Raw genomic sequence first — 25,093 nt, 5'->3', positions numbered from 1 at the left:
TCCGGGAGTGCATGGTAGGTGTCTGGACGTCCCAGTTAAACCCCACGATTGCTATTCTTGTGCAGTCTCCACTCCCCCTGTCTCTGGTCACACAGCCTCCGAACCTAGAACGAGGCCCAGGCATCTCTCTGGCTTGTGCACTCAGGACATGTGCAGTGCTGAGAATGCCCAGCGCCCCTTTGTCTTTGCTGTGAAGCCCCGCTCCGTGCCCGGGGCCGTCAGCAGCATTTCCACGCCTTTCGTTCAACCAACATTCCTTCTTCCTTGAGCTCCAGGGGAGCCAGGCTCTGGGCTGGCCCTGATGGGACAGAGGAGACCACACCCTTCATCTCGCAGATTCTTTAAACTTGGCAACCCCCCCTCCCCCCACCGTGGGGCCTGCTCCTCCAGCCCCGCCCACCGCCCACCCTCCCTGCCCTGCTTGGATCTGTTTTGTTGTTGGCCCCAGCGCTGTGCACGGGGCAGGCGTGTTCGGTGAGCGGCTTGTCGGAGCCTCCTCCACCATCTCTCACCGCGTGGATGCACAGAGGAGAGCCTGAGCCAGAGAGCTCTCTCCCTCTCTCTGCAGGACTTTCTCAGCTCCTCCGGGTGGGAGGCCAAGGGGCCGGGTGGTGGGGTGAGGAGGAGGCTCTGCCTGTGGCCCTCCCCCGCGTGGGAGACCTGCACAGAGCTGGGTCTCAGGGGGTCCATGGACTCAAATGCAGATTCCCAGGACCCACCTCCAGAAACCAGCTTGGTCAATCCTAGGTGCAGTTGGCGGCCCTGCACTCCCCCCCTCTCCCTTTTTCTTATTGTGGTAAAATACATGTAGCATCACTAACCTTTTAGGCAGGGGTCCCCAAACTACGGCCCGTGGGCCACATGCGGCCCCCTGAGGCCATTTATCTGGCCCCCGCCGCACTTCTGGAAGGGGCACCTCTTTCATTGGTGGTCAGTGAGAGGAACATAGTTCCCATTGAAATACTGGTCAGTTTGTTGATTTAAATTTACTTGTTCTTTATTTTAAATATTGTATTTGTTCCCATTTTGTTTTTTTACTTTAAAATAAGATATGTGCAGTGTGCATAGGAATTTGTTCATAGTTTTTTTTATAGTCCGGCCCTCCAATGGTCTGAGAGACAGTGAACTGGCCCCCTGTGTAAAAAGTTTGGGGACCCCTGCTTTTAGGTGTACAGTTCAGTACCATTGAGTAGAGTCACAGTGTGTGTAGCCAGCGCCACTGTCCATGTCCAGGACTTTTCTTCTATCATCTCAAACTGAAGACCGTATCTCCCTGTGTATAAGACGCACCCTTTTCCGAAAAATTTGGGGTCTGAACGCTGGATGTGTCTTACACAGTGGTTGTAGGTTTTTTTACTTGTATTTTCCATAGATGGAACTGAGGACGAGGCAATATATGAAGACGGTGATTCGTCATCAGACACAGATGAGGACAAGCTAATGGATGGGAGTTTTGACAGTGATGAGTTGTATGAATTTTATGATGAATAAAAACTTGAGTTCAATAACTTTATGTAATACTTTTTTTTTTTCTTTTCAAATTTCGGGCCCCAAAATTAAGGTGTGTCTTATACCTGGAGAAATACTGTATGTGCCATTAAATAATCACCCCCATGCCCCTCCCCCAGCCTCCGCTAGTCACCATTCCACTGTCTATCTCCTCTGCATTGGCCTGTTTAGGCACCTCAAGTAAGTGGAGTCACACAGGATTCACAGGACCCTGCACTGCTAACGCTGCCCACCCCTCCCCCTCTGCTGATGGTCCTGGGACTTCCTGTCAAATCCCCCATCCGTCATCCCCAGTGTTTCTGCACCTCCTCCCTGAAACCCGGCCAGCCGCCTCACAGGTGTGCTGGGAAAGAGTGGGGAAGCAGAAGCTCGGCTACCTTTTCCCTGTGATTAAAACCACTACATTATCGATGCCTCTGCCAGCGTGAGGCATTCAGCACGTCATTTTTGTTTGGTTGATTTTGTTCAATGTAGATTTTTTTGAAGAAGAGGAAAAAGAAGAATGGCTTAGGCGCTTCCATTAATCTGATTTTCCAGATCCTGCTTGTGGCCGCTAAGCGGAAGGACCCCCTCAGGGCCCTGGGGACCTGCCTGGGGCAGGAGGGCCGCTGATGCTGAGAGGTGTGGGGAGACAGCGCTCCTTCTGGTGTTTCTGGCTCGGGCTGGGGGGGGGGGGGGAGCGTTCATCAGCGCTGGGGTGATTATGAGGCCGAGGCCAGCATTCCACTGAAGTGCTCAGCTTTCCCATCCAGGCCACCAGGCTCCGGGCTTGGGGGGGGGGCAGTGGGGAAATGGACCAGGTGGGTCTGTGATTTTGCAGCCCAGACTAGAGCCACCTGCACACCCTGAGTATCCTCTGCTGCCTGTTGGCTGCAGACATCTGACCGAGGCTGGCGGGCATAAGTGATCCCAGGGCCGGCCTTCCTTCCTCCGTCCCGCTGGCCTTTTGCTGGACAGCCCTCTGCAGCGTCCCCTGGCCCAGGTGGGCTTGTGCTGGGACTTGCCCTTTTTTGCACGGCGGCAGCCCTCACTGTCCTTTGCTCCTTGGTGGCCCTTCTGGCTGCACTAGCAGCCGGCTGGGGGTGGGGGGGATGCAACCCTGAGGTTCCCTCTGCAGGAACAGAGGCTCTTTCCTCTCGGTTCTGGGGCCGACGAGGAGGCCGCCCCGGCCGCGTTGGTGCAGGGGGTCTTTAGGTGTGGAATGGAAACATCTCCCGTGGCGGAGCCTCTCCTCCCTCTTGCACCCTGGGAAAATTCCAGGAGGAGCCTCTTTTTAAATAGAAGGGGAAATGGCCCTGGCCAGTTGGCCTGGCGTGCAGGGGACCCGGGTTCGATTCCCGGCCAGGGCACATAGGAGAAGCACCCATCTGCTTCTCCACCCCCCCCCCTCCTTCCTCTCTGTCTCTCTCTTCCCCTCCCACAGCCAAGGCTCCATTGGAGCAAAGATGGCCCGGGCGCTGGGGATGGCTCCTTGGCCTCTGCCCCAGGCGCTAGAGTGGCTCTGGTTGTAGCAGAGCGACCCCCGGAGGGGCAGAGCATCGCCCCCTGGTGGGCAGAGCGTCGCCCCTGGTGGGCGTGCCGGGTGGATCCCGGTCGGGCGTATGCGGGAGTCTGTCTGTCTCTCCCCGTTTCCAGCTTCAGAAAAATAGAAAAAGAAAAAAAAATAGAAGGGGAAATGGGAGGCAGACAAAACGTGATCTCTCCAGGCCAGAGTTGTCCGCTAGAACTCTCTGTAGAATGGGGCATGTTGTATTATCTGTTTTGTCCACTGGACTTAAAATGCAGCTCATTGTGACTAAAGAACTGAATTCAAATTTGATTCAAGTGCACAGGACCCCATGTGGCTAGTGGCTACAGTCTTAGATGGTGCAGCAGGCTCTGATTCAGAGCAAGGGACTGCCGGTGTCTCTGGCCCGTCACACCCCCAACGCCTCTGAGGGGCTTTTGCCACCGCGCTCCTCAAAGGCTGCGTGCTTCTCCGCGTGGCCCCCGGAACCTGTGTCAGAATCACTCCAGAACCTGTTGTGGTTTTAAAGTTCCCAGGCCCCCTAACAGACCCGAACAGTCAAAAATCTCTTGGGATGGACCCAGGAATCTGCATGTTAATCCCAGCTGATGCGGATCCACTCTGAAGTTTGAGGCTTCCAGTGCCTTCCGTCTTTCCCCCCGTAGGTCTTCACAGCCTCTAGTGACCCACTGGTGTCCTTGTGCCTTTGTCCCCCATCTCCCACTACCCCATGAGCCAGGCCACCGATTCTCAAGATGAGGTGCCAAGACCAGCAATGCCAGCCTCACTGAGGACTTGTGAGCAGATTCTCAGGTCCTCCACAGAGCTGCAGAGTCGGAAACCGGAGTTGGGTCCAGGAGTGTGTATCTTAACAAGTTACCCCAAGGCAGGGCTGATGGAATTACACCTTGAAACCCATCACTGAACAACACCATTCTAGGAAGCTCCTTCCACTAAATCTTTTCCCCCCAGTCTTTCTTTCCGTCTTCTCCCTCTTCCCCTCCCCTTCTCCTGCACCCTGGTGTGTTCTCTTACCGGCTGCCAGGACCCTTTCACTCCCAGGGACTGCTGGGCGTGTTGTGAGATGATCTTGCCTTTCACAAGGGCCTTCGGAGATCCTGGCCTTCGCCCGTCCCCAGGGCGGCCATAATTGGGATGTTCCAGGAGAGGCAGGCACAGCAGCAGCCAGCAGCACACGCCCCCCCCACCCCCCCCACCCCCGCCACCACCGTCTCTCCCCGTGTCCCAGGTGGTGACCGTCTGCTCACCCTATGCCACAATCTCAGAAGACCGAGGGCCAGATGACCCCATTTCCCGGGGGCCCCTAAAGCCGTCTCCTGGGGTCAAGGCCTCTACTGCTTCCCCCAGCGTCCCATCAGCCCGGATGGAGTCGTGGAGTCGGCACAGCCCACAGCTGTGCTCGGCAGACAGCAGTTGCCTATATGACCCCGTCTTCTCGGTGTGGTGCGTACAGAAAGCAGGGGAGGCAGAGGCCAGGCCATCAGACCTGCTCTCCCACTGCGGGACCTTCCTTATGCATGTCACTCCCCTCCGAACTCCGGTCTCCCTGTTCCGTGAAACGAGATCTGCTGTACCAGCCCTGCATAGCTCACAGATCTGTGGTTCCTTCACACGCCTGTGGGTCAGGATAGGCTTTGCACACTTTGAGGCACCTTACAGATGTAGTCGGTGCCATCGGTGACCTTGGTCCCCCTGGGACCCTGGTGAGGACAGACCTGTGCCGAGAGTGACCACCTCCTCCTCCTGGTCCGTCTGCAGCTGTCTTGGGCACTCAGCAGCCCTGCTGTCCCGGTGCTTACATTCTACAGCAGGGCTTTCTCGGTCCGGAGCCTTAACCTGTATCCTGGGGATGTTCCCCCTCAACCCTCCTCAGATCCAGCAAGGTTCCTGGTTCATCCACCTGGCGGGGTGGGGTACCTGCTCTGGCCTGTGTTTGGTGCTCAGAACCACAGCCCCTCTTCTGACTCCTGTTGAGGAGCTGGGGGGGGGGGGTCCTCACTGCCTCGTGAACCAGCGGGCTCATTGCCACTCCTCACCAGTATTATCTTTCCGTCTTGTACTAAGTTTCGTCCTGCCCTGGGCCCCCCGGCCCTTCCACAGAGCCTTTCTTTCTCACCCCCTCCCCTCCCTGTGAGTCCCCGCAAGGCCATGGATGTGTCTCACGTGACACAGCGTAGCCCAGACCTGGTCCTGCGGGAGCATTTTTGGAGTTACCCTGAGCACTCCTCCTGACCTGTACCCCTCCACAAGGGCCGGGACCACGGGGCACACCACACCTGTCCCCCTCAGGAGGAGTCCCATCGGTACACTTTTGGATGAGCCTCACCTGGCGGCCCCTGAGAACACCTGCAGCCCATGAGTAACTGGGGCGGGGTGTGGGGTTTAGAGGGGTCAGTAAATACACTCCAATTCCCTCCCAGAATGTAGGACCCTCGCTCAGAGATAGAGGCAGGAAGGGACAGGTTGGGGTGTGGCCTCGGAGCTGCCAGGCGGGCTCCCTCATCCCACAGCCCTGCACGCCACCGTGTTCTCAGGTTGGACAGCCACAGGCTGGTGAAAATATGGAGAAAATGCAGAAACACACCTACGGGGCCCTGCAGGCCCGTCCGAAGGAGGAGCTTACAGGCGGGAGCTGCGGGAGGGGCACAGAGTCGACAGTGACCTCAGGAAGGGAAAAAAGAGGCTCTCCTCCTGCCAGGATGCTGGAAGTTCAGGAAGTTCAGGGCGTTCAGGGCTGGCTGGGGAGAAGGTCACTCCCTAGCCTGAACTTGTCCTCCCTGCGTTGGCCCTTGGCAGTCCACTCTCAGTTCTGCGGCCGACACAGTGCGGTCAGTTCCCTCACTGAGCAGACCCCGTCCCCTGTGGCCACCAGTTCTGATGCTGTAAGGTACTGAGGTCACTTGGTTTTTCCCCCTACCCTTGTCCTTTGTGTCTCCTGGTCTCCGTATAACAAGTGGACAGTTTGCGTTTCAGTCTCAGGCCAGCCTGAGGGTTCTTTTGTTCATTTATTCTGCATAATGGCCACGCTCTTGCCTGGACCGGAATCCTTCTTAAGTACCAGGGATACAGTCGTAGGTAAAACACAACCCTGCCCAAAACTCACCCCTCCATCCCTTGATAGTGCTTTCAAGTCAAGAAGATTGTCAGAAAGTTAGACTCCGAAGCTCTTTTTGTGTTCCCATTGTCGTTGAAAATTTCCTAAACTGCCTTTCTGATTCCTCACCTTGGTTAACAGGGCGAAGGGAGCCCGGATGCTCCTTCTGGGGTCCTGGGCTTCGACAGAGTTTCTGGGTCCTAACTCAGAACCTTAGGACTGACTGGTGGTCAGACTTGGCCACTCAGCATCCCCTGCAGCCTGGGTTCAAGAAAGTTAGACTCCATTGCATCCACGAGTGTTTACCTGGTGACTGCTTTGTCCTTACACCTGTGGACAGTGGTAGCTAATTAAAATTCTGGTTAACCGGATACTGTAGCCACCTGGGACCTGGTTCAGGGGGGGTTGATGGAGTGTTTGGGCAGCTGCAGGAGCATTGGAAGTGACCAGCAGCTACTTTCTTCTCTTTTTGTGATGAGCTCTTAGCTTAGGCTCCAGGGACTTCCTCAAAGGCCATGTGTCATTGTGTGACCTCGCTGAGGTGACTGGATTTAACTCTGATGACCTCTGGGGCAGAGCCCTGCCCTCTCTCTGTGCCCGAGACGGCCTCGCCTTCTTCCTGGGCTGACTTGCTGGTCCTGTCTACTGGCAGTGAGCTTGATTTCTGGGGTGCCACTGGCCTCCCAGTTCACCGGGTCCATTTCAGAGACTTGCCGTTTACCAGGTGGGCAAACCCATGTTCTGGGTAGTTGTGCACTTAGAGCAGGGGTCTCAAACTCAACTCAGCATGTGGGCCGCAGAGCAAGATCACAGCCGTTCGGCGGGCCGCACTAGGTCTACAAAAGGCAACTGTTATGCAACACTTTTCTCACTGCAGTTGAAAACAAAAAAAAATCAGTACAACAAGCACAATTGTACATGCAGTTTACTCAGTGTCACAAACCGACCAGAAACTAGTTTGCATCACAACTGCTGTTAACTAAGCTAATATCTAGCTAGGATGCTAGAGAAATGAAAAATACAAGTAGGCCCCTAGGCTTAATTTTATCCAAAATATTTTGAACTTCGTGGATTAGTCTGTGGGCCACACAGCGGGCCGCGAGTTTGAGACTCCTGACTTAAGAGGGACTCTTGTGTTTCTCCATCCACCACATCGCCTTACACGGCCCCTATAAGGTTTGACGTCACTTTTGTGCACTTGGGGTGACAGTCACGCAGGGGAACTTGATTTAAGGACCTGCATTAAGCAACCCCAATAAATTCGGTTCTTAATCACCCCATTTTACAGATGAAGTAACTGAGACACAGGGAGGTTGAGAAACTTGGCCCAGTTCATAAAGCCAGCAATTAAGAGAGACAACCTGCAACCCACGAGTCCAGCTGGAGCCCGTACTTGCCACCGCTTTCCTGTCCCTGCGGCAGTCAGTCAAGTCTGCGGCGTCTGTGTCTGTCCTCAGCTGTGGCACGGCGGAGTCAGAAGTGAGGCATAACAGAGGGACTCAGAGGTGACAGGCATACCCCTTCTGTCCAGGTCCCAGCCCTGGTGGGGGGCTCCTTGTGGCTGCCACCCTGGACTGGGCCCTTGGGAAGTGGGAGGGTCTTGAGGCAGGTCTGTGAACTCCAGCCAGAGGCTTAGGTATGCGTAAGTTCTGCACAGGTGTCCCTGAGAGCTGCAGGTTTTCTGCTGCCCTTGGCCTCAGCACGTTAAAGATAGCAGAGGTCATAGGAGGGTTCAGGGACTCTCCTGTTCACCCTGTGAGGTAGGGAGGTGTGATCTCCATCATTCGGGGTTGGAACCTGAGGTTCAGAGAGGTCTGTGCTTAGGGCGCAGTAACTGTTCATTAATGGAAAAACTAACTTTGTATTGTTTGCACTCCCCACTTTCCTACCACCTACCCAGACGGTCATGTAGTTACGGGGCTATTTTAGTTGCAGCTGTTAGAAGCACAACTGGAACTGACTCATAAAAAGAGAAACGAGTAGCTCCTGTAACTGAAATGATCAGAGGTAGGGCATAGCTGCATCGGGGGCTTACCGGATGTCATCCCCCAACTGCCCTTCATCTGCTTGAGCTTTATCCTTTCTGGTGGCAAAAGCGGCCTAACAAGTCTAAGTGAACTTGACCTTTCTAGGGTTCCAGTGTAGGGAGAGTGCTTCATTCCCAGTATATCCAGCAGAAATCCCAGGGCTGACTCTCATTGGCTTAGCTTTAATCATGTGACAGCTCTGAATCAATCACCTGTTCCAATAGTATGGAATGCATCGATTGACCTGGCCCAAGTCATGTGCCCTTCCCTGGGAAAGGTTGGGGTGTGAACCTTTAGGGAAACACACAGACTTAAAAAGGGGTTTTTCCCAAAAGAATGTTCATCTCTGAGAACAGCAGCTGTGAGGCAGATTCAGAAACTGTCTGTCCCCTGCAGAATGTGGTGATGATTCCTTTAGCAACCGTGAGTTTGTGACCCTGGCTAGATATTGTAGGATTCAAAGCAAAGACTCAGATGTAGATCCTGTCATTATTTTGCAGATTTTCTTTTTTCTTTTTTTTTTTTTATACAGGGACAGAGATAGAGTCAGAGAGAGGGATAGATAGGAACAGACAGACAGGAACAGAGAGAGATGAGAAGCATCAATCATCAGTTTTTCGTTTTGACACCTTAGTTGTTGATTGATTGCTTTCTCATATGTGCCTTGACCGCGGGCCTTCAGCAGCCCGAGTAACCCCTTGCTCGAGCCAGCGACCTTGGGTCCAAGCTGGTGAGCTTTTGCTCAATCCAGATGAGCCCACACTCAAGCTGACGACCTTGGGGGTCTCGAACCTGGGTCCTCTGCATCCTAGTCCGATGCTCTATCCTCTGTGCCACTGCCTGGTCAGGCTGCAGATTTTCTTGAGCACCTGCTATGGACCAGACCCTGTTCTAGATCCTTGTGGAGGAGTTTTCTCTCTTTAATTGTCCGTTCTTTCTGCTCTCTTCCTTCTAAGGACCAGACGAACAGTTGCCACCTCTTGGATTCCTCTGCACTCTCCTGGCCATAAGTAACACCAACACCTCCTTTCCCTCCCATCCCTCTGTTTATGCTCCTTTTATCACACCTGCCCCTGGTGACTTGTTGGTTTCCTGAGTGGGAGGCCCGGGAGGGGTTGATTTGAGCACCCCCACCCCAGGGTGCCTGCTCCCTCCTGGGCTGGCATAAATGTGTGCAGCGACCAGCCTCCTGATACACATCCCCATGGCCGGCCGAGCACACTGGCTGAGCACACCCAGATCAGCTCAGCAGCTGGTGCTTCAGGCACTGTGGACGGCACCTGGCTTCTCCCAGCCTTCCCGGAGGGAGTCGAGTGTTCTGGCTGCATCTGGAGCTTGGCCCTCTCCCTGGAAACCACTGATTGATCCCCTGCATATGCCCCGAATCCATACCCAGCAGGCAGCTTTGGCCTTCTACCAGCAGAGCAGGGGCTGGGCAGCCTGGGAAGTAGGAATTCAGCCGAAGGGCACAGGGGGCCTGCCTCTGAGCCTGGGGTCGTTTAGGGCGCAGCTGCTGGCTCCCCGTTTCATGTGGAGGAGAGTGAGCTCCCATACTGAGACAAGTTCCTAGACCCAGGGCTCTGATGCGGGGACATTGGAGACGGGGTACCAGATGCTCAGGGCTGTGGGGCCAGGCTGCTCGGGTGCCAGTCGTTCCAAGCTGCTTTAACCGCTCTGAGCCTCGGTGTCTTCATCTGTCAATTGGGATGCTGTCCCTATCTAGTAGGGGTTTTGTGGAGGTCAAAGGAGGTGATCTGGGCACTGTGCTTGGCACATAGTAGGCCCTTTATAAACATCCCCTGTATTAGCTTTACACCAAAATGGGTGCTGTAGTGATAGGAGGTGACCAGGCCCGCGTTGGACAAACCCAAGTTAATGATCAGTAGGAGATAAAAGCCCTTGGGGCAAGGTGAGGTCTTGTCGGGGGGAAAAGTTCCTGGAGGTAGTAGCGTCTGCTCGGGCTCCGCTCGCCCACTCAGGCGAGCGTCTGGCCGCGCTGTGTCGGAGACGTGAGAGTTGAGGGATGCCCACACCGGGCTCCCGGCCAGGCTGCTAAATAAATCTCCCTGAGCCTCGGGTTCCTCACCTTCCAAAGTGGGGTGATGGAACCCACACTGCAGGGCTCGGTTGCACTTCGTAGATGCTTAATAAGTGGAGCTTCTGTTTTGTTACCTGGGTTGCACATAATACGATGTTTATTAAGCATGAAGTCTGCATTGGCGTTGGCAGTAAGGGAGGCGCCTTTCCACAGGGTGGAGGATGCACTCCAGGGTCTGTGCCCACCACACGCTTTCCTGCCTGTTGGGGTACTGGCAGTCTTGGCCATGACGGAGCTTTGTTCTCTGTGGTACACAGTCAGGGTCTGGGCTCTGTGCCGGGCAGGAGGTATATGTGGATGGCACACACAGGCTGTGCGTGACCCCAGAGCCAGAGGGAGTGCGAGGTGGCTGGGGGAAGTCCTAGGGCTTGATCCCCTTTACAACCTGGTTCTATGGCATTGGTTGAGCCTTTGCCCGGCCTGGCTGTCCCCCAGGGAGGGCCCTGCACCCCCACTGCAGCCTTCCCAGCCAGGGAAGCTCAAGTCAAAGGAAGGCTCATTGTAAGGTCACAGCAGGCAACCTCAAGATGTCTAACACCAGCCACACAGGGTTCAAACAGGAGCACAGGGAGGGAGCCTGGGGTCATGCCCTCTCTCCCCCTCCCGCCTCTCTCCAGTCTCCCCTCAGGGATTCTCCCTGGCTGTCCTCCTCTGCCAGGGGCCCCCTGGCCTGGCACAGAGCTTTTCAGTCTCCTCAGTGCGTGGGAGACAGAGACCCTGATTGGTCCTTGCCTAACCAGTGGTTTGGCAGAACCTGGATCAGGTGACCACCCTGCCAGGGTACCTGGGGTATCAGCTGCTTCTTCCCAGGGGCTGTGGGAAAGTAGTTACTTAGGGAATGTGGTGCAAGGAAGACTGATTGACTCATAAAGGTGTTCCCCTTGAGCTTGCATGCCATCAGGTCCGGGATTGGAACTCACTTCCTCTCCAGGCAGCCCCTGCAATTTCTGATTCATTTTAAGCATTCACTTACCCTTCTATTGAGCCAAAAATCAATCTCACTGTAGGATCCCTCTTCTGGCCCGCGCCCTACCATTTGAGACTCTTACCCACTCAATCTGTTTCCTCGATATAACTCCTCGTACAGGAGAAGACAGCTATGGCGGCTTCCAGCACCAGCTTTGTTTCCCCAGCTGTCTTTCCTCCCAGCCTGGATGGAGCAGATGGTGCTGGGGAGGAGTGGAGAATAGGGACATCTTGCTTTGATCCACCCAGCCTGACCAGCCTTAGATTTCTCGTCCCCCACCGGGAACCCTTTGTAAAGTGGATAGAGCTGCTGGAGCCAAAATCTTTCCTTGCACGTCAAAGGAGAGAATGATCCCGGTCTGAGCTGTGTGTGTTCCAGGCTCTCCTGATGTTTATTTAAGAGGACTCAGCAGGAGCCTCAAGGCATCAGGAGGTCCTCCGGGAACAGGCAGGGAGAGAGGGAGCCAGAAACTCCGTGGAATGCTTATAGAGCAGGTGGGGCGGGCACAGTAGCCTGCGCCAGGACAAGTTCTGGAATGAGGACTCCATTCCCCTTTTTTTTGCAGCCCACCCTGCCCTACCCACCCCTGTGCTAACAGCTCTTAGGCCAAAAGCAACGCAAAGACATTCAGTGACAAGTTCACATACTCCTTTTGGAGTCCATAAGCGGCATCCACGGCCAAATAAACGGCACTCACCACTTGGCAAGAGGGTCCCGTGAACATTTGCATGTAGCCGAGGGATTTCAGAGGAGGCAGCGGCAAGAAAAGTAATACGTTAAATGCTGACCATTTGAAAAGGAGATTGAGTTTCTCTGCCTGGAAATGTTGAACTTGAGTAAGCTGCCTACCTTCTAGGACTGGCCAGCCTTGGTTTGGGGTTTGGGGTTTTTTTCTTTTTCACTTCCCCCAAATTAGTTTTTTGCAGGTGTGCACGCAAAGAAAATCGTGATTGGGAAGGAGATTTATAGCTTTGTCCAGAGATCAGGAGCAGGGGCAATTTCCTGAGCAGCGGGGCTACGCGGGCTTAATTTTCATGGTTCTGAAAAGGATCTTGCTGTAAGCTCGGGCTCTGCCCATGGTCTTTGCTGAGGTCCATGCTGTCTGTTCACCTGCTGTCCCCCTGTCCTCTGGCCTCCTGGGTTTGGGCTGCGTTGTCCAGGGGCTGAAGGCTGACGAATAACCAGAGCTTGCAGTGTGTGTTTTGGGTTTTTTTTTTCCCCTGGAACATCTGCAGCTGTGTACCATCTACTGCTGGAGATGAAGTGACCTCATGGCCTGGCTGGTGATCAGCCTACAATTCCACAGGGACATGGCAGCAAGCCCACATGGCCTTTTCTTGTTACAAGTCCAGTGACAATGCAAACACCTGCTCCTGCTTAGGACACTTCTGCAATTGGCTTTATTTTTCTGCTGCTTTGCCCAACCATGGAGGCAATTTTAAAGCATCCACAAACTGCGGTGTGTTTGTGTGTGTGTGTGTGTGTATATATATACGTCACTCACTCGCCAGTCCTGTGCACCCCCCCACACACATATCTACTCTCCAGCCCCCTCAAGTAGCCGCGAGTGTCCACAGTATTTCAAACATGTCAAGAAAGCGGTCCCAGCCTAAGGCTTGAAGTTGCTGGACTGGGGAGAAGAAAGAGGAACGATCTAGAGAAGCTCAGCTCAGGAGAGTTGAGCAGGAAGAGAAAAACTCAGGAGGATAAAAAAGGGCCTTTGACCTGCTCCATCCAGAAGGTCCCATCTCGCATCTTTGCCGACACTTCCCTTCTGGGTGTCCTTTTCTCCTGGTTATGTGTGCGTGAGGGGATGAGGGGGAGGGGCATGGTAGAGGGGAGAGGCTTCCAGGAAAAGCATGTTTGGTCTTAAAGCACCTGTGCTGGGACAGTGCTGTCCTAGGGGGGCTTTGGCCTGATCTAAGGCACCCTTTGCCCTAAGCTTGTGCCCTTGGCTGAATTCAGCTCAACAGGCCCTTCTTGGGCCTGGCTCCTGTCAGGAGGTGCTCCGGAAAAACCCTGGAAGGATGCTGTCCTGTACAAGGGATTTCCTTATCTGGGTTGGCAGGGTCATTTGTATTCCTCCAAGGAAAACAGCCTAGGGGCCAGTCACCACTGCTGAAAGTTCTACCTCGCCTCTTTGCCTGCCTACCTGTTTTTAAGATAAAGGTGCAGGGACTGGGCGGTGGGTTCTGTCGGATGCGTGGGTGTGAGCCCGGAGTGTTGCGTACTGCGTGGGAGTACGCATGTGACTGTGTGGGGGCGGGGTGGGGGGGTGGAGAGCCATGGGTTTTTTTCAATTTACATTTTTCGAATAGTTTTCTCCTCTGCTCTCGGAAGAGGCAGCATGCAGAGTGGAATGAGCATTTGACCTTTGCGAAATGTTGGTGGAGTGGGCTGGACAGACAGGGGCAGCGTTTGGGGGCAAGGCGGCGGCCGCTCAGAGCAGGAATTAAGTTACTTCTCCACCTCTTTCAGTCCATAAACTGAGGACGGTGAGGGAGGCAGGCAGCAAAACGGAGGGAGCTTCCCAGGCCCCAGGCCACCAGGTCAGGACCACATGGGCCGCTTCCTCCGCGCCCAGCTGGTGGGAGCCCCACTCCAGACGCCCCTCAGACAAGAATGTTCTACCTGGGGGGCCCCAGTCAGGAGTTCCAGGAGAAGTCCCCGAGGGATCCGGGGACAGGACTGCCGGGCAGGGGCTGGTCTCAGAAGCACAGGCAGCGACTCCCAGAGGGGAAAGAACAGGCACCTACGTGGCTCTTGGCATGTGCTGAGCACTCGTCTTTACATGTAGTCACTATGTGTGCATGGTCCCTCATTTAATCCTCACAACAACCCCGTCACATAGGTACTGTTATTGCCCCATTTCATAGATGAGGCAACTGAGGCACAGAGAGGTTAATAAGTGGTTGGCACTCAAACCCAGAGCGCCACACCCATGCGGCGTTTTCAGCCACTGGGAGGACACTGCCTCTCCATCTAAGGTGTTCAGCGAGTACTTGTCAAAACCTGAATTCAGGTGTGCGCAGCTTCCGGGTTAGGGTCACGTTTTCCTGTGGGGCTGGGAGGAAGGGAGGTGGAAGTTCTGTCTACAGGGACGCGATTTTGTTCTCCTCATCCACTGCCCCCGCCAAAAAGAATAACCCACATTTTTCTGTGTCTTGATTATACGTTTGGCTTACAGACCACACTGCTGAGACTCCCCAAGGGAAAGAAAGGGGTTTTTCTAATTGGTTTGTTCATTTTTAGTCTTGATGTGTGTAGCCTGGTGGGAGGAGGGACAGGGCTATGGGGTCCCCTTTGGTCTTCTACTTGGAAGTCTCAGAATCTGTGACCGCGGAGGCCTCTGGAGATACCCAGCCCTCTAATAGACCCGGGGACAGGGGGGTCAAGGAGGACAGGAATGGACAGAACAGCCCAGAGAGGCAGGGTTGTACCCACGAGTCTGCGTGGATGGATGAGAAAGGCCAGGGTAGGACTAAGTGGGGGAACCGGCCGGGCTCCCTGCCTAAGGAGCTGTGTCACTTGGGCCTTGGGCTGACTGTCCTTAGTGGGGACAGTAAAACCCGCCATTGTCATCTTCCTAGTGGGTGGGGGGTGGATAGCAAACATGATGGAGAGCACTTTGCACTTTGGAGAAGAAGTTAAAAGCGTTCGGCTAGCAATATCAGCCCCACGCACGTGGCCTGCACAGGAAAATGCCATCTTGTTCTAGGCGAGGCAGTGGGCCCCTGGCCGGCCTGAGCTTCCCTTTGTATTGTTAGCATTTGGGTCTGGGGGCCCTGTGGCATGTTGCAAAACAGTATCCTGGGAGGAAACACTGCAGGGGGCTCCAGGCGGCCCGAGGGACCGTGGCCCACGACAGCCTAGGTGTGGGCCCTTGGGCCTCCCTTAGTCTTTGGGGTGGCTGGGGATTGCACAGGACGTGTGCTCAGCACGCAGAGCGTCCCCTCTCTCCCTGGAATGCTGAGCGTGGCTCCAGGCCTTCCAGCTGCAGGTTGTTAAGTCCAGTCAGGCTGGGACCCGAGGAGGGTTTCCTGTGACCCAGCCCCTGTGGCCGGGGCCTGCTCTTTCTCAGCCCAAGGTAATTTTTCAATTAACTCGATTGGCTGGAATCCTGGGCACCCTGGGAGTGTGGGAAACCGTCCCAGGCCGGAAGGGCCCTCCCCTTTGCCCCCACTAGCTCAGGGCTTGACTTCCAGAGGGAGGATCCAATTTCATATCAGGACACCAGGATGTGATCCCAGTGCCCCTCTGAAAAATCCCAGATGGCGCCTTCTGGAAGCCCCAGTGGGCTCCACGCTGGCGGCCAGCCTGCCCTCCCTCCCCTCCCCCCACGGGCTCCTCAGCCAGGCCCCGGCTCCGGCGGCGAGAGCCTCTTGTTACTGACTTTATTGCTAAACGATTTAGAAAAGCAGCCCTGCCAGTTTTCATAAGTGAAACATTTAAAGTATGCAAAGCATATTTTATTCCTTCCTGGAGCAGCTGCTCAGTTGGGCTGGAGAGCGATCAGGAGTGAGTTATATGAATTGGTGAGCTGTCCCTGCAGCCTTTCGGCCTCGGGCACCTCCCAACCGGTGACCTCGGAGGACTGGGGTGGCTGGAGCCCAGGACGCCCTCTTCCTCTCCCACCCCCTCCATGTGGCCAGGCATCCTCTGTGATGGCATCGGAGCTGCTGCCAGTGTTTGCTGAGGGTGTATGTGGTGCCGGTCCTCTTTATTCCTGTCGTTCATAGAACATCACAGTGGCCCTGGGAGGTGGATCCTGACATTAACCTGCCCATTCCCCAAAAGAGACAAGAGAAATGACCTGCTGGGGTCAAATGCGAGGGCAGAGGCAGGATCTGACCACCCCCACCCCACCCCACCCCCGTTTGTGACGCGGGAATTTCAGACTTGTCGCACCCTTGCATTAGGAGAGCCGTTGGCTGGACCCTGATGGCCCACTTCTCTGCATAATTGTTTACATCTGCGGGGGCCCTCGGCAGCCTGACACAGTTCAGTGCATTTAACCCCTGATTGGATGGGTGAGTCAGGCCAAGCAGCACGTTCTGGCCAAAGCACGTTTCCAGCTTGGCTTCCAGGTCACGGTGGCCGGTGGCCGAGCGCTGCTCAAGGTTGTGGATTCCGGACACCGTCCTCTGGGCTTCAGTTTTCGGCTGTCTTGTAAAGTGGGGATAGCCGCGTCTGCCTGCCCCCAGTCTTTTTAGGAAGGTAGCTGTCAGAGATCAGTGAAAACTAAGGTGCCACAACTATGGTTGATGCTCTCTATCTCTCTCCCTTGCTGTCTCTCTGTCTTTCTTTCTTTTGCATGTGCTCACGCTAAAATAAAATAAAAAAATGTAAAAAAAAAAAAAAAAAGGCATGGATGTCATCTGGACTGAAACGTCTGCTATTCCATCCAGTGGGTGATAACGAGGAACTGAAAAGGTAGGATGAACCAGCATCCCAGAGGAACAGTGGCTTTGAGACCTGGCTTGACAAGAATGATACGATTCCTCCTTGCACCGAGAGGATGTCCCAGGACAGCCACCGTCAGCCCACTTGACACGATGAGCTGGCCGTGGCTCACTGGTTCTGAGTCCCAGTGGAAACGGTGTTCAGTAAAGGCCAGAGGAAGCAGCTGGCCAGGCCCTGAGGAAGGGCCGGCCCTTTCTTCTCCTTCCCTCCTGCCCAGCAAGTGGACAGGAGAGGGTTCCTCAAGGCCACCAAGGAGGCCTGGGCATTGGGCTTTGGGGCTGAGCTATTATTGCTGCCACTGCCCATCAGGGACTGTACCACCCCGGTGGCAGGAGAGTGCCGGTGTCTCCCGCCCGCAGCCAGATGGTGTATTTGGTGGTTCCTATTCCTCCAGAACTAGAGCGATCTTTGCAGACCGCCAAGGACCGTGGGTCAGCGCTGTGGTGGCAACAAGCCACAGCCCCAGAAAGGCTGCCAGAGGCTGTCCTTCCTGGGCTTGCAGAGCAGGGGGCACAGAAGGACCTCGAGTGACAAACTGGCACATTACAAGGATCGGGCCAGGCCACTCGCAGGGACCACATCCTGCAGCACCGGTCCTTGAGTTTAGTTCTGCCTGAGAATGAGGGAGCTGTGTGTCCGGGCTTTGCAGTTCCTCGGCTTCCCTGGGGTGTCTCGCATTTATTTTATTTTATTTTTTTAAGATTTTATTTATTTACTTTAGAGAGGAAAGAGAGAGAGAGAGAAGTGGGGAGGAGCTGGAAACATCAACTCCCATATGTGCCTTGACCAGGCAAGCCCTGGGTTTCGAACTAGCAACCTCTGTGTTCCAGGTCGACGCTTTATCCACTGCGCCACCACAGGTCAGGCTGGCGTCTCCGCATTTAAATCTGTGACCGTCACTCTTCCGAGGCAGGAGACTCATCCCCACCCCTGGTGCCTGGCAGGCATTGCTGGGTCAGTGCTTGGTGTGGGGGAGAATGAAGGATGTCGCTGTCCCTGGGGAAAATCAGATCCCTGGGAGGAGGAGTTGGGTGGGCACAGCTCTCCTGTGGGCCCCTGAGATCACAAAAGAGGATCAGCTTGGCAGCGGGGCCTGGGGCGGCCTGGGCATGAGGTGCGTTTATCGGCCGGCACCTGCACTGGCACCAACTCTGCGGGCAAAACAGATTACACAGCGCCCAGAGGGGAAAACAGTGACTGCAATATGAGAAGAACACAAAGGCTGTGTCGCCCAGTACCTGCAGTGCCCGCCCCCACCCCCACCCCACCTGCAGTATGAAGCCCTAGGCGGCTCTCCCAGGCCTGGGCACAGCCCTGGGATCAGTCCCTTTGAGGGGTAGCTGGGTGTTATTTGAGAATCTGTAGCTCCCCAGCAGCCCCAGGACGTTTAAGTGTCAGAGTCAAGGGACCCAGAGAACATGAGATCTCCAGCAAACAACAGTTCTAGCTCTAACCTGCCTGCTGCCGGGCCCCATTCTGGTCAAGTGTGTCTGTGTCCGCTCAGAGTGGGGCAGGGGGAAGGACAGGAGAGGCTGCGGGGAGATTGGGGACAGAGGTTCGTTTGCAGTTTCTCACACAGGGACCAGGCAGGAGGGGACACCTGGGCTGGCCCTGCGGGGGTGACTGAGCGGAAGGAAGCCATGCCCAGGCTTGCCTCACCCGTCCCATCCCAGGGTGGCCAGTGGAGGCCTGCCTCTGAGGCTGCTCTTCCCAGGCCACGGTTCTCAGCTGTCAGCCCCCACAGGCAAACCTTACATCCAAGACCCACCTGGCTGAACTTCCCTGCGGCAGCTCCGGCCATTTACAGAGCTTTGAGGTCCCTTCAGGACTGGGCCGGGCTGGAACCAAGGGCCACATTGCTGCTCCAGAACCCAGCACTCCCAGCTCCACTCCGATGCTCATCATTTTGGCCAAGAGGCTGAGGTTCTGTGACCTCAGGCCTCCCTGCCTGGAGAAAGGATGCCAATGGTGGGAACCGTCCAGGGGGGGGTCAGAGGGCTCCCTGAGAGGGAGCAGGAGGCTCTGCCTGCCTTGGGGGTCAGCCTGCAGTCTGGCGGCTGTACTCGCGGGAGAAGGGGTACCATACTGTTCAGTGGGGACAGGCAAAGGCCCTGTGGCCAGACCACCTGGGTTCAACCACATGTTCTCTCCATGCCTCAGTTTCTTCTATGAAGTGGGCACGCCCCCTGTGGTATTGTGAGGACCGAGAAATAACGCACATGAAGACTTAGAGCGTTCTGATGTACACAGGTAGAAGACTTCTAGAGACTTCCAGATTGGCCGGGCTCCCCTTCCACTGGGGCCCTGTGGAGGGCCTGGCACTGCTGGGCTTTTTACCTGAATTTGGGAGGAAGGGTTATAAAAATGAGTTTTTAATGAAAATCTGTGATCTGTTACCCCAAATGTAGTTTTTTTTCCCCTTGAGATATAATTTGCACGCAGTGACGTGCACAGGTCTTACGGGTCCAGCTTGAGTTTGGTGAGTTTTGACAGATGTGTGCTTGGCTGTTGATCAAGGTGTCTACTTGTGACGGGCAGGCAGGGGCCGTTGCTCCCAGCCTGGGTTCCCTGACCTCCCGCAGCGTGGCTTCCACTGAACATGCCCGGTGCCCTCTGCCTCCGGTGGTCATTCAGCCTCCTGGGCCGTGTACGCCGTCCCTCCGGAGTCAGGAGGCCCAAGGCCAAGGCCTTGCAGTTATTGAGTCCGGCCCTTTTTTTCAGAACATCAGGGAGGCTTGCCCTTTTCTGTGACGATGATCATGACAAGCTACGTTTGACCTGCATCTGGAAGCTTCCATGGTATTTTCACTTAGATGATTGCTTTGTTTAATGTTTACCCCAGGCCTTGGAGACTGGTCCTGGCTCCGTTTTCAGATAAACTCAGAGGTCACTTGTCCAAAGGTCAGGTAGCTGGGACATGGGGGAGTCAGGAGCGAGTCCTGGCAGGCTGGCTCCAGACCTGCCTGTCCCGTCCCTGTCCCTGTCCCCGTCCCCTCCACCCCCCACCTAGGCACCTTGCTGAGCGTCGTTGTGGAATGCTGCAGGAGCCTGGTCCCGGGCTGAGCTCTGGGTGCGCAGTGTGAGCGAGACAGAACCCTGCCTGTGTGGGACATATGGGCTGGCAACGAGGTCTCACCCTTCCCCGGGGCTGCCTGGGGATGGGCCTCTGGTGGACGGCCGGGAGCACCATGAGAAGGGGCAGGGGCTGGCGCACTGGGACCCAATTCCACTACGAAATAGGAGCACACTCCTGCCCTGCTAGGGGGCACATCTGGCACCCACCGAGGAGCCTGCTAAGTCTCTGGGCTCCTTCCATGTCCCTCCCCCACCCCCCGCTGCCACCGCCACTCTGCAAGTGATGCAGTGCAGGGGTGAAGCCTGGGTGCTGGGCCAAGGCCACCCAGTTCAGACCCTGGCTCTGCTCTTTACTTGGTATGACCTTGGTCAAAGTTGAACTCCTGTGCCTCAACTTTCCTGTCTGTAAAATAGGGTGACGGATGATGCTGAGACCTACTTCAAACTAGTTCAGGCGTGTAAAATAGTTCAGAGCCTGGCACACAGAGTGCGTGCTAAAAGAACATTAGTAAAGGAGCAATTGCTATTGTGACACATGGTAATTATAAGATTATTGTTATTATTGAGGCCTTGGCTGCAGAAGGCGAGGCCTGCAAACCTACGACTCCTCAGGAGACCTAGGAGTCTGCTAGTCCCCCTGAACAAGGCTTGTCACACACTGAGGGCTCTTCCCCAGGGCCAGGAGCAATCACCTCCCTTCTGCTCTATGTTGATTCCTCGCTGTTCCCACTTCCTCCTCCTCCCACTCCCTGGATTCCACAGCAGCTGACCACAGGACAGACCTGCAGAGGCTGCTGGCCCTTAACCAGCTGAACTCAGACTGAGAATCAGAGAGAAATCAAAGGCTGCCCTGTGCCAGGCAGCCCTGCCCAGCCGCTGCTGCTCCAGGTCTTGATGCAGCTATAGGGCTGAGCTGTGTTGTCCAGGCCCTGGGCTGTATTTTCCCTCCTAGGTGTGTTTTTTACTCTCTGCATATTGCCTCCTTGTTACAAAGTGGCTGCTGCAGCTCCAGCCCAAGTTCCCTTTCCAGGCAAGAAGGCAGAATAGGGGCAAAGCCCTTTTTTCTTCAAGAGCAGTCCTCCCAAGGGACTTGGTTCTACATCTCACCGGCCAGAACTGGGTCACATGGACAACCCTAATTGCAAGGGAGGCTGACCAATGGCATTTTAAGTACTAGATACTCATCGCTCTGGCAAATAAAAAGAGATGCGCCAGAGAAGGGAAGGGTCTGCCCCAGCTTCCTTTGCCACCTCTGAGGGGGTATGCCACACCCCCTTGCCCTAGGGAAGAACCCACCCCCACCCCCGGATTCTGATGCTTGGCCTGCCTGTCTGCATGTAAGGCCTCCGCCCCGCAGGGCATAACCGCTGGCAAGAGAGCCCCGTGGTCTGCCTGCTGAGTCTGCTGCTGCTTTGATGACACCCCGCCCTTTCACTGCTCACCGCCCACCCCCCACCCCCACCCCGGGTGTGAGGACACTGTGGTTGCCCCAAAACCGCATGAAGATACACAGATGATCTTTCCTGTTTCTGACCTTGGGCAAGCACCGGGACAGTTTCTCCAGAAGTGGTGGCCCCTTCCTTTCTGTCCTTGGGCTCAAGGCTTCCTCCTGTCCCTGGGTCTGTGGCCTGTGCTGCCCAGGTGCTGGACGAGCACCACCCTCCTCCTCCTCCATCCTGTGCCCTCTAGACTAGCATTGGCCGGGAGAACTCCGTGCAGTGATGGCAGTGGCCTCTCTATGTGGCACTTGAAATGGGGCTCGTGCAATAGAGGAACTGGGTTGCTTGTTTTAATTAATTTACACTTAACCACACGTGACGAGTGGCTGTCTTACTGAGCAGTGCAGTTGCAGACTAGAGCAAGGACCCTGCTCCTGCCAGGGGGCGGGGAGATGCATAATCGATAACATTCATCTAGATTCGTAAAGAGTGGGTCCCTCTAAGGGAGCTGATAATATGAAGGCCCAGAGAGGAACAGGGACTTGCTCGAGGTCACACGGCGAGGTAGCAGTCCCTCTGCGGCAGAAACCCGCGTCTTCCAACTCCAGCTTCTCCACTGTTTCTGAGGAATGTCATCGCTCCCCTCCGTGCAGATCACTGTGCCGATCCGAGCCTTTCTAAGTGTATTACAGGCGGTTCATTCCCATCACTCCCATTTTACAGGTGAGGCAACTGAGGCCCAGGCGAGGAAGTGCCTATCCTCAGTCCCAGAGCCCAGAAACAAACGGGCTTTGGTCTCTGAGGCTCTCTGTGATTGCAGTGCCGGAGTTGTCACGGATCTCTGCCCGGTTCACACCCCCAGCGGGGCAGGGGCAGTGAGTAAGCTAGCTCACACCTCTCTCTTTCCGTGGAGTTGTTTTTCCAGCCCGGTCTCCTAAGACTTGGCTCCTGCAGGTGCCACACCTGGTGTCCCGCCCTCCTGCTTATTCAGGACAAGACTGGGGTGGGGGTGGGGGGGCAGGAATCTAGACAGGGGTGGGGGGGACAGGAATCTAAGTGTGTAGAGCACACCTGTTAGGAGGTGAGCGCAGGAAGAATGCGCCTTCGCCAGTGGTCGCCCAGGAGCCGGGCACCCGGCCCCATCTTGCTCCCTGCTCTCTCGTAAGTGCAGCGACAGAGAAGCCTGTGCCTTTGCCACCGTCCCCGGAGGTGCTCCAGCCAAGCCCGTCCTGTGATCGCTCAGTTCGCTGTGCCAGAACCCCCGTGGGATGGGAGGAGGGTTGCTGGATAAAACAACCTGCCCAGCTGAATTTGCATTTCAGATAAACAACAAATACATGTTGAGTGTGAGTCTATGTCCCTGTGATATTTAGGACATACGTATACTAAAAAGTGATGTCTTATTTACCTGAAATTCAAACGTAGTTGTGCATCTGGGGTTTTCTGTTGGTTTTGCTTGCTCAGTCCGGCAAGCCTTAATTGTTGGCATTTACCCCCGTGCAGTGTGCATGACAGCCGAGACCCGGACAGACGGCGGGGCTTGTGCAAGCTCACGGTACAGCCCTGCCCAGGACTGGCTTCGAGGCCAGGTCTCTTAGAATCCTCTGCTGTCTGCGTAACCACAGTTAACAACCTCACTGCCTTCCTCAGGGCCGTTTGCGGAAGCCCAGAAGTCACATTAGAAAAAAAAAAAAATCAAAACAAACCTGTTTTCTGCCTGTCAGGATATGTTAGCAGTTACTCACACCTTATTCTGAAATAGACTTTTGGTGACAGTTGAGTGAGGACAGACCCTGGCAGGATGGGCAATTGAGGAGAAATAATGGAGGAGAGTGTGTCTTAGTCCATTCGGGCTGCTGTAACTAAAACACCATAGGCAGGGTGCTTATAAACAAAAATGTGTTAAAGTTCTGGAGGCTGGAAGTCTAAGATCAAGGTTCTGGTAGATTCGGTGACTGGCGAGGTCCCTCTTCATGGTTTATAAACAGCTGTCTTTTTTTTTCCCCTGTGTCTTCATGTGGTAAAAGGGGCAAGGGAGCTCTCACTAGAGTCTCTTTTAGAAGTGCACTAATTCTATTCCTGAGGGCTCCACCCTCATGACTTAAACACCTTCCGATTTAATCACCTCCCAGAGGCCCCACCTCCAAATATACATTGGGGATTAGCTTTCAACATAGGGAATTTGAGGAGACACAAACTTTCAGTCTACGGCAGGGGACAATAATGGAAGTGCTAAAGTCTTAGAGCGGGAGATGGTGAGCCAGGGCTGGGGTACAGATGGGTGGTAAGGGTTAAGACCGTCTATGATCTGACCCCAGTGAACCTCTCCAGGCTTCCTCTTGCTCCTTCTCACCTTGTACCCATTCGCTGGTCACCCAGGGACCTCTGGCTCTCCAGCCTCTTGGCCTTTGCTCTTGCTGTTCCTCTGCTCACCACCCTCCCCAACCCATCTTCCCAGTCCCACCTCCGATGTCCTTGTGCCCTAAGCAGATAGAGCCCCTCCCTTGTATTGTGCTTCACTGTGTGTGCTCCTCCTCTACCGCTGGAGGCTTCTCGAGGCCCAGGCTGTTCCCTGCCCCTTTCTGGACACCCTGTGCCAAGCCTATAGTGAATGTTTGCTGGCATGAGGGCAGGAGAGGGACCCCCAAAGCAAACCTCCTACTTTGCAGCTTTGCTGAGAGACTTGGACAGTTCCCAGCTTGCTTTTGAGTTGATCTCAGAGCAGCCAGACACTCCCGTGCAGACGGCCTGCCTCCCTGGGGAGTGGGTTTGGGGCCCTTCGACCCATGTTCAGAGTGGGGGCTAGCCCGAGGATGGACCTGTCTGTGACATTCACCTGGGAGTTCCTGGTACCTAGAGCAGCACCTGGCATGTGGCAGGTGCCTAGAAATTTCTGTTGGGTGGATGCTTGGGCGGAGGGAGTCATTCACGAGTCATGTGTCGTCACACATTGGGGCACTTGGGACCTCGTAGTGACGGGTACAACTAGGCCCGCACTCAAGGACCTGTGCCCACCAGGCACACAGGTGACAAACAAGTGGGCCTCCCTCATAATAAGTGGTTTTTGTCCAAAGTGCTGTCACAATTAGACACCAGGCTGGGGCCACTTTAGGTCTCTTGAGGTGACAGTGGGGCTGAGACCAGCCAATGAGAAGAAGCCTATGGAGGAAAGAGGGAGGCTCTTCCAGCCCCCGTAAATCCAGCACCTTCCAGAGCTGAAGGACACTGTGGCCTCGGGGGGCTCAGAGAGGGCCACTGGACAGATGTGTCCCAGGATATCTGTCCCGGGAGTGCGGCGGGCAGGGGAGGTGCTCAGCACAGGGGAAAGGTGGTGTGCCCTGCATTTAAAGGGCCCCGCAGGCTCCTGTGGGGGAGTGGAGGGGGGCGGGGAGACCTCCCTCGCACCAGTGGCGGCTGGATCCAGGTGGCCTCAGAGGAGGAGGTCAGGGGCCACAGGGGAACCACAGTTTCCAAGGCCTCTGATGGTGGAGCGACAGCTGTCTTCAAGGCCTCAGCCCTGGTTCCCTCAGCCTGTCCCCGCCCGCAGTCCCCAGACCTGGCTGGGCCTCCAGGCCCTGAATTCCCAGGAGTCCCGGTGCCCAGGAGAAGGGGCAGCCTCCACCTGATCAATATTGAGCGCTTCCTGTGTATGTTGAGAGCAGGCTGGGGACCACATCTGACGTGAGGAGGGTGTCTTCCTGTCTCCTTGGAGCCACACCACCTGATGCAGTTTAGACCCATTTCACAGATGGGGTGTCTGAGGTTTAAAGGGGAAGCGACTTGCTCATGACCACACACCTGGTCGGTGGGGGAGCCAGACCGGAGGCCCGGTGAGTTCACAGGCGAGGACTGCACCCCCAGATCCCGTGGCCATGTGAGACAGGACGGTGGGA

The 25,093-nt window shown here is 55.4% G+C and overlaps 1 protein-coding gene across 5 annotated transcripts in view; it reads left to right on the top strand.

Annotated features, from left to right (window-relative positions):
• Positions 1-25,093, top strand: part of KAZN (kazrin, periplakin interacting protein) — a 760,285-nt gene that overhangs the window by 623,430 nt on the left and 111,762 nt on the right. The window contains exon 1 of one of the 5 annotated variants that reach the window (XM_066270386.1): positions 22,353-22,546. The exons of the other annotated variants lie outside the window; for them this stretch is intronic. The gene's annotated coding sequence lies outside the window, so the exon portion shown is untranslated. Of the gene's footprint in view, positions 1-22,352; positions 22,547-25,093 lie in introns of those variants that run through there. 5 annotated transcript variants of the gene reach the window in all.

Source organism: Saccopteryx bilineata, chromosome 3, assembly GCF_036850765.1.
Source record: "Saccopteryx bilineata isolate mSacBil1 chromosome 3, mSacBil1_pri_phased_curated, whole genome shotgun sequence".
Classification (NCBI taxonomy): domain Eukaryota; kingdom Metazoa; phylum Chordata; class Mammalia; order Chiroptera; family Emballonuridae; genus Saccopteryx; species Saccopteryx bilineata.
This window is presented reverse-complemented; position numbering and strand designations above follow the sequence as displayed.